Genomic DNA, 8258 nt, shown 5'->3' on the forward strand with positions numbered 1-8258 from the left:
CACAGTAAAACGCCACTGTTTACTGCTAATCGCACTTAGCCTAGTCATTTAGCACAGCTATTATTTTTCTGTTGATTGTTTAGTTTATTGTTTTCTGTGTAATACTGTTATATCCTACTTTTTTCTGATTTAAAAGCAATACTGCAATTGTCTGGAGAGGCTGTTAGCATATTTATGCTAGTAGCAGTTAATGGGAATGCATTAGCCTTAGCTTATTAGCTGCTAGATGGTAGCTTCTTGCTACACAGAATAAAATTCAGCTTCAGTAGGAGTCTAAATAGTGTTCCTGTTAGACTGTAAGTAGTTCTTATGTAGCTTGTTAACTCTAGTTGCTACGATATTAGGTCAGCTAATCATTGCTAAAATTAGCATCCCCCTTATAGCCTCATCCAGCAGCTAAATAGACTTTGTTTTCTTCCTTTTAATGTATGTTAGAGTTATTTAAAGCAGCTACTGTCAGGAGACTATGGTGTAAAATATATTTTCATGTGTTTTCATGTTTTTTATAGCCTTGTTAGCATGATCAAAACATGTCTCTGAACTGGTCCTTGAATGTGGCATGTCCAATAGACTTCCTATCGACTGTTTCTGACAAAATCATTAAATGGCAGGCGATGTTTAAAATATGCAAGATTTAGATGTTTTAATTTGACCTTCTTCATGAAAAATTCATTGTTTATCTGATTCTGCTAATGCAACCTGAGGCATATCTTAGTTTCCACAATGTTAATCTTAGCGTTTGCATTCATTCAGGAATGCTTGATTAAAGTCTGGTTTTCAGTAATTCCAATAGAGTGGCTCTGTTTTTCACCTGAATCATGAAAAGACAGACACTCACAGCCTAAATACAACTGTTTTCAAGGTGATCTCAGACATTATCATTCACTAAGTCTGTTTTGTCTAATGGCTTTTGACTTCATTTTGACTTTAATTTGCTGGTTACTTTCCAGAAACCCAAAGCTTTTTGTTTAACATTTCAGTATATTGTCTTAGGACCAGAGGATTTCCGAAAACCTACATTGTTCATTTTGTTGCAATATCTTCTAGAAAGGTCAAATCTCCTTTGGAAAACCTAATGTCCTAAGAATAATTGGATCTTAATGTTAAAGACTGACAGTCGTTACAATCCAGTGCACAACGCCACCTTTCTGCTGAAGTATTGAACAGCAGAACGGTTTTAAAACAACATCTGCCCAATTAGTACAGTGCAACATTTATTTATAAATGTCCACCACCCATTAGTCCCAATGCCAATATTGATATTTGGGATTATTCTTCAGCTAAATGCATAGCTAGTCTCTTTAATCACTCCCAAAATGCCATCTGTAAAAACAGGAACCTGGCCTCACATTTTATTTGTGTAATGGATATGCGCAGCATTACTCATATGTTATGCTTGGGGGACATTCCCAGACGTAACTGAGCTGGAATGATAACAGAAGAATTGTGTGATTGAGACAAATGGAGCTCGGCTGCACAATGCACAGTAACAATACATCAGCCACCAGCAGCAGGTATGTTTCTGCTAAGAGGATTGATGGAAAAATGGTGAGAAATTTCTCTTCTCTGCACAACAACATGCCAACATGTCCAAAAACCCTGGATCCAGGCCCATAATGCATGCAGGAGCCCACTGGGAATATATTAGCATGCGATAACCGCCACTGGCTTTCACTGTTAGATAAAAGGTAGGACATAAGCAAAGAGGAAGATCTAACCTGCCGGCTTCTCCAGATATTCTTGAATGAGTTGACCTCCAGATTTGTTTTCTCAGGTTTTGCAGTCACTATGGGGTCCTAAACACAAAAAGGCAATTTGTTAACAAACAGAACATGGGCATAAAAAAAAACACTTACAGCTGTTTTTCTTCTACAAAGTTGTGGCTTTTTATTGGTTCCATTTGAGCAAAACTGATATTTGATCACTTCATTAAGCAGAACCGTGTAAACGAAACCACAGCCCAATACAACAGCAGCTCTGCCAGTAACTCATAACTTTAATCAAGCTTGTCCCTTTTCGTTTTTAATTACACTTCATGTTGATTAATGAGGCCCACCGTCTTTACATAGATTTTTAATATAATAACCTCCGGTATATTAGCAGAACTCCATGTCAGACTTTTTCAATAAACTTTTCTCCAGGTTCATAAATGCCTTTAAGAATTAAGTTCATGTTTTTTGGTGTTTGGGAAATGAGGTCTTTCAAAAACCTCCTGGTTGTTTAAGGCACAATCAACGCTACCTCGCAACCGAAGCTGAGCTCCAGCACGTTTGGTCAGCTGGTTTTACCGCTGTACAATGGCTGCTGGAAAAGACAGGCGTTTTGTTGTTGACTTACAATTCTTGTTGGTTGTAAAGGAGGCTCTACTAATGCTTTTCAAGGATCTACAACTGCATAATTACACGTCTGCGAGTGTAAGCACTGAGTTGGGGGTGTGGCCAGCAGCAGGATGTAAAGGGACAGGACACCCTAAAACAGCTCAAAATGGGCAGAACTGATCAGACTGAAATCTCATCATCTACGAATTATTTAGTGTAAAAAATATAACAAACATGTTTTATATAAACCATAGACCTATCCCAACCCGTTAAAGGGAGCATAATAAGCCACCTATATCTGATGTTTTTGTTATTGTTGAATTGCAGAAATACAGATCTGGATAAGATGAAGAGCCCACCACACTGAACCCTGTTGAAAAGTTCCTGGTTTTTCCACCAAATATTGATTCCTGATCTCTTCCTGAGTTAAAACATTAGTTTTGTTGTTTCTAAATGAACATCAACTTGTTTTCTTTGCATTATTTGAGGTCTGAAAGCCCTGCATCTTTTTAGTTATTTTGACCATTTCTCATTTTCTGCAAATAAAAACTAAATTTTTGCTTTGAATTTCATTGACATGTTGTCAGTAGTTCATAAAATAAAACAATGATCATTTTACTCAAATATAAACATATAAAGAGTAAAATCAGAGAAACTGATCATTTTAAGTCATCTCTTAATGTTTTCCAGAACCCCATGTCCCATTAGAGGTGGAAAAACTTATTTATTTGCTGTATTTAAAAACCTGTTAGTACACTTTTAAAAAAAAAAAATCCCATAAAATGTCTAATAAATCCTTACTTCCAGATATTTTGTGCGTACATGGAGACATTTTAGTTGCTATATAAGACTCGACTTGAATGTCTAGCTTCACTTCCCACCAAAGTCAACTGGAGCGACTTGGTTGACCTCTGGGGTCAAACTCGTCATCTGTAGCTTCTGTACAGCAGCGTGAGCCATGCAACAGTGCGCCCGGAGCGGACGTGCAGTAAGACTGCATGCACAGCCCTCTGAGCTCTCGCATGAGCGCATGTTAGCATATCTTTGTTGGCACGTGGCTCGTCCTCCAGCAAAGTTGCCCTTTCGCCCACTCTAGTACGGAATAAATAAAAAATAAAGTCTCATTGAATATTAAATACGCGTAGCAGTGTAATGATGACAGAGACCCAGAGCTAGCCTCTAATTATTCAGGCTTCCACTGCTGACTCAATGAGGCTCCCACAGGGGCCTGTGGAGCCTCCCTTCAACGCCGCTTCTCCTTCAAACAGTGGCGAGCCGCAAAGTCACCCTTCCACTTCACTTTCCTTAAAGGCTGCCGGTCTCCAAATGCCATTAAGCACAGCACATCAGCTGCTTGTTTACAGCCGAATCGGTGTGGAGAGGAGCTGTATTTAAATGACTTCGCCACCCCGCTGTTAGAAGTCGAACGGCGTCGCACAAGACGAGTCGGCGGCGGCAGCTATGAATATGCAGCCGAATTTGCACAGATGCAGATGTTTGCATCTGTGGGAGTAAAAAGGGAAATGAAGGGGAACGTTTTGCTGAAATGAGCCCGTTCTCTTTGCTAGAAAGCAGCTCATTCTGCGGAGTGGTGCAGAGCTGAAAATAGACGCACAGTGGCCTGCTGAATAAAAGATGACAGGACAGCGCGGCCGTGCACTCGCAGTACCCTTCGCAGAGGCGCTGCGTGTTTGTTGCATGTCCAAGCGCACGCGCATTTGGGCTTCAAAGGTTCTTTTTTGGGTTTTTTTCCAGTTTTGCTTTGCCACATGCACACGAATAATGTAATTATATACTAAAAAATTAGAAATAGGTGTCTCCAAGAGCAGCTTTTATCCCCGTTAGCACGCATGAGCAACTCCTTTTCCACTACACCTGACCAATGAAGCGAAACGCTGGAAGAGGATTTGGAAAAAAAAAAAAAAGAAACTTCTTTTTATTATTTGAATTAAAAACCTCCCAACATGACAGGAAATTAAAGTCAAGAGCTCATTATTTACACCTAATTTCTCTTTTCTTCTTCCAACTTTTTTTTTTTTTTTTTACCAAAACCTGAGGGAGGATGTGATGAAATGTTTATCCACTTCTCTCTACACACCCAGCTTTGGTATCTAAAGCGCTACCAACTTGAAAAGCGGCGCGATGTGGCGGCGGCTGCTTCCCATTTGGCTAATCTGTATGCTCTCTGATAAGAAAGCTTAAATCCTCCATCCTGCCTCCGTGCCATGAAAAACAAAGGCTTTACCTAATAGCAAATCCGAGCCATATTTCACACAGCACTTTGATTTTGCTTTTGCTCTCCAAGCACGAAGTAGCTGGCTGCACCGGGGATTGCTGAGAGGGAGGGATTGGAGTCCAGGGACAGAAACAGAGATTGTGTTTGTTTATTCATCAGAGTGTAAGCAGGTAAGTATGACGATTCCTGCAGAATGTGTGTATGCTTTTGTTGTTTCTAATTTGTTGACTCATAATAAACAAAATTGCAGCTTTTTAAAATCTGATCAGGGTGATAGTGAGAGTTTCATGTCAGGATAGTAACTCACATCTGCAAGCATGACTTATGTAATTATGTCAGCAGTACTAAAAGTCATCCATGCGCCCCTGGTGAACATACATAGTTGATTAAGAAACTTAAATGTACAAGAGCGTATTAGAGTTGTCGTAGATAGAAAAAAAAAGAGTAAATTTCTGCCAAAAACTCTAAAATTTTCTAGTAAGAACAAGGACATTTCTGAGCTCCAAAAGTGGAAAATTTGCAAGAAAAAAAACTCAGAAATCTCAAAATAAATTGTGGAAAAACCTTGAAATTTTTCTAAAAAATTTCAGAGACTAATCTGAAAAATTCTGATTTTTTTTTACAGCATTAGGGCCATTGTAGATGGAAAAAAGGAGTGAGTTTATGCCAAAAGCTCATACATTTTCTTGTTTCCTGAGAAGAAAAACATATAAATCTAACCGTCCCATTCTGTGTGATTTGGCTTCCTAAAAGCAGATTTTGTCAAATCAATATTATGCTGTCAATGCAACAAAAGCGTTTGTATTGTTTTTTGGGGTTTTTTGTATGTAGAAGAGGACAAAACGTGGACAAAAAAAAAGCGGAGAAAATAACATCTCTTTGCAGCAGCTCTTTGTAGTGAGGGAAAAAAGGCATGCTGAGAAAGAAAAGAGTGCATGGTGAATCTATTATTCCAGGAGACTTCAGATGTTTTGCTTCAGGCAAGTGTGACTTTGCAAAAGCCTGTTTTTCACAAAGGCTGTCGATTCTGGACTATTTTAGGTGTCTATCTGGCCGAGTCCCTCTCCTCTGCTGCCGTCTTCTTCACCTCCGTCCGTCCCTTTAATAAAGAGAGGAGGGCCACTCTTACTGCTAACCCACCTCTGTGCACACAGTACCGCTCAGGCTTCACAGTTCGCCTCAAAACTCGGACTCTGACTGAGTGGAAGTGTGTGTCTCAGAGTGTGATGGACAGGTTGTGTAATACAGCACTTAAAATGGCCTTTGCTTTTTTTGTTCTCCAGCCTGTCCGAACCGGTTATTCACAAACGGTCGAGCCCCAGCACCCTTGATTAATGACTTCTAAAATAGTCAACCGGGAGAAAAGAAAATCTCTTCAACTAAAAAGTGAGAACAAATTGGAGTGGAGAGCTAATTTTTATGACTTCTCGCACCAGCAGTAGGTGGTTTTGGCTTTTAATAGACATAGGAACTTGCTGAATATAAGCGAAAGCAATCAAGTCCACAACAGGAAGTGTTGGCATAATACTCATTAGTGGGGTTTATTTTTGGAGAAGTGTAACAAAATGATACTGCAGTCAAAACTCAGCAAGGTCCACACAAAACAGTATTTATCCACCAAAGATCCAGCTAGAAAGCATTTACTTCATGATTATTTTTCTAAAATGTCCTAAGAAAAATAAGGTAGGCATTAAAATAATAATTTAATAATAGTCTTCCAAATTGAAAGCCTTTAGAAAATGATTTTAGAAAATGAATTGTTCCTCTAAAATAAACAGTAATATTTAAGAAAAGATTCTGAGAATGGCTAAAGCAGTGCTAGGTTAAAGATTCTCCCAAAACAATTGTACTTTGTGCTAACTTTGAAAATGTTTCCCTTTTTCTAAGCAGATTTTAACTCCTTTAGCTTATATTTGAAGATTATTAATCTGTTCTGGTTTATTTTTGTTTTGCAGTGTGCATGCAGTGAAAGTGTTTTTCTGACTCTCTTCTTACACATTGAAACCCTGAATCACATAGGATTAGCATTAGCAATAACACTAGCATGCTAACTTAAAAGTCTAGACAACATGCTGTAGTTTACTGACAAATATGTTACTGAAAAAACAGTAATTTTGATAAATATCGAAATATTAACCACCTGAGAGGAGTAGTGATGGGCTAATTTAAGAGTAAAACCTGTTTATTGTCATGTTTTCCCTACGCTAAAGCTAGCTAGCTTAAAAACAGTGTGGATTATGAGGAAATTAAAAGCCAAAACAGGAAATAGATAAATGATATTAATATATATTTTTAGGCTTAATAGGGACCTGAAATAGTCATAATTATGTCCATAAGAATCCAGTGTTTTATCTGAATACTGAAATTAACTTGGGCTAACAAATTTGCTGAAAACTCAGTTTTAATGAAAGTAAGTAAAACTTACAGCTCCAGTGTCAAAATAACATTTCTATTTACTATTCTAACCAAAAGAAACCAGCAACAAACTATCCAAGTCATATGTTTTTCGTCTCTTGTGGATTTAGCTATAATTTCCAGTAGAGGACAGCCAATGACATGACTGGCGCATCACAAATGCGTCTCTACTTTACGGGTTAATGATTAAATCATCAAACGTATCAAACTTCAATTAGGTCTGTGGAGACCGCACAATGTTGGAGAGTCTCTCGCTTTCATATTCTTAATTCTGGCTTGTTTGCCAACTTTAAGAACCGAAGCGACAGAAGTGGGAGATTTTAATATTTATCCCAAGGTCGAGTAAAGTTTATTCGATGCAAGAGGCGAGACTGGATGATCTGGTGAAAAAGCGAACACGAGGGGTCACGATGGGGTCAGGAAGAGGGGGAAAAAAACACAGAAAAGATGGCTGCAGAGGAGGGATGCTGTTGTGGGGCAGTGTCATTCTGGGCTTGGCAGCTGCTTGGAGGGGAGATGAGGGAGATGTGGGAGGCAGAGAGCAGGTGTGCGGGTGTTATTGGTCAGGACCTGATGCGTCCCAGAACAGAACCGCAGACATCCCGGCCAGCTGAGCCAAACCGACTCTGGCTCTGTGCAGCCACACTCCTTTCCCTCTCATTTATCCCGTTTTATTTACTCACGGCTAATTTCAGATCTGCTCAGCGGCGTGAAACGGCCCGCTGCTCTGACTGGCCCACAGAGGCCGTGGTGAAAATGTGTCAACTGAGTATTTGTCACTGTTTTCATTCTGAATATAAGTGAAATGTAGGAAAAAGATGCAAATGTAAGCAATTGGTGAAATTTAAAACTTCAACAGGGTCCACTCCTCCAGAAGGCAATTAAACTAAACAATCATTTTAGTAATCAACCTATCAAGTCTGCTGATGATTAATTGAATAAAAAAACTTGATAAAAGAAAATATTGATAAATCTTGGCATAACAGCAGAATTAACAGTTATTCTGTTAATTCTGAATAACTGTTATTCAGAACAGTTATTCTGTTCTGAATAACAGAATAACTGTTATTCTGTTATTCGAGATATTGCTCTATAATCTATTTAATAAGGTGTTAAACAGTTGTTAAACAGTTTAACAACTGTTTAACAGTTGTTAAACAGTTGTTTAACAATAAACAATATTGTTTATTGTTAGGGATAAACAATAAATTGTTGTTTATCCCTAACAATCCCTATTGTTAGGGATAAACCTGGTTTATCCCTAACAATCACTTTTCTATAGCTTAAGA

The 8258-nt window shown here is 38.6% G+C and overlaps 1 protein-coding gene across 1 annotated transcript in view; it reads right to left on the reverse strand.

Moving 5' to 3' along the window:
* Positions 1-1798, reverse strand: part of LOC106928770 (neuroligin-2-like) — a 151043-nt gene extending 149245 nt beyond the window's left edge. The window contains exon 1 of the mRNA XM_088016049.1: positions 1719-1798. The gene's annotated coding sequence lies outside the window, so the exon portion shown is untranslated. The remainder of the gene's footprint in view (positions 1-1718) is intronic.
* Between the last annotated feature and the right edge of the window lie 6460 nt (positions 1799-8258).

This window comes from Poecilia mexicana, unplaced genomic scaffold (assembly GCF_051168715.1).
Source record: "Poecilia mexicana isolate PSO_F unplaced genomic scaffold, ASM5116871v1 scaffold_18, whole genome shotgun sequence".
Classification (NCBI taxonomy): Eukaryota; Metazoa; Chordata; class Actinopteri; order Cyprinodontiformes; family Poeciliidae; genus Poecilia; species Poecilia mexicana.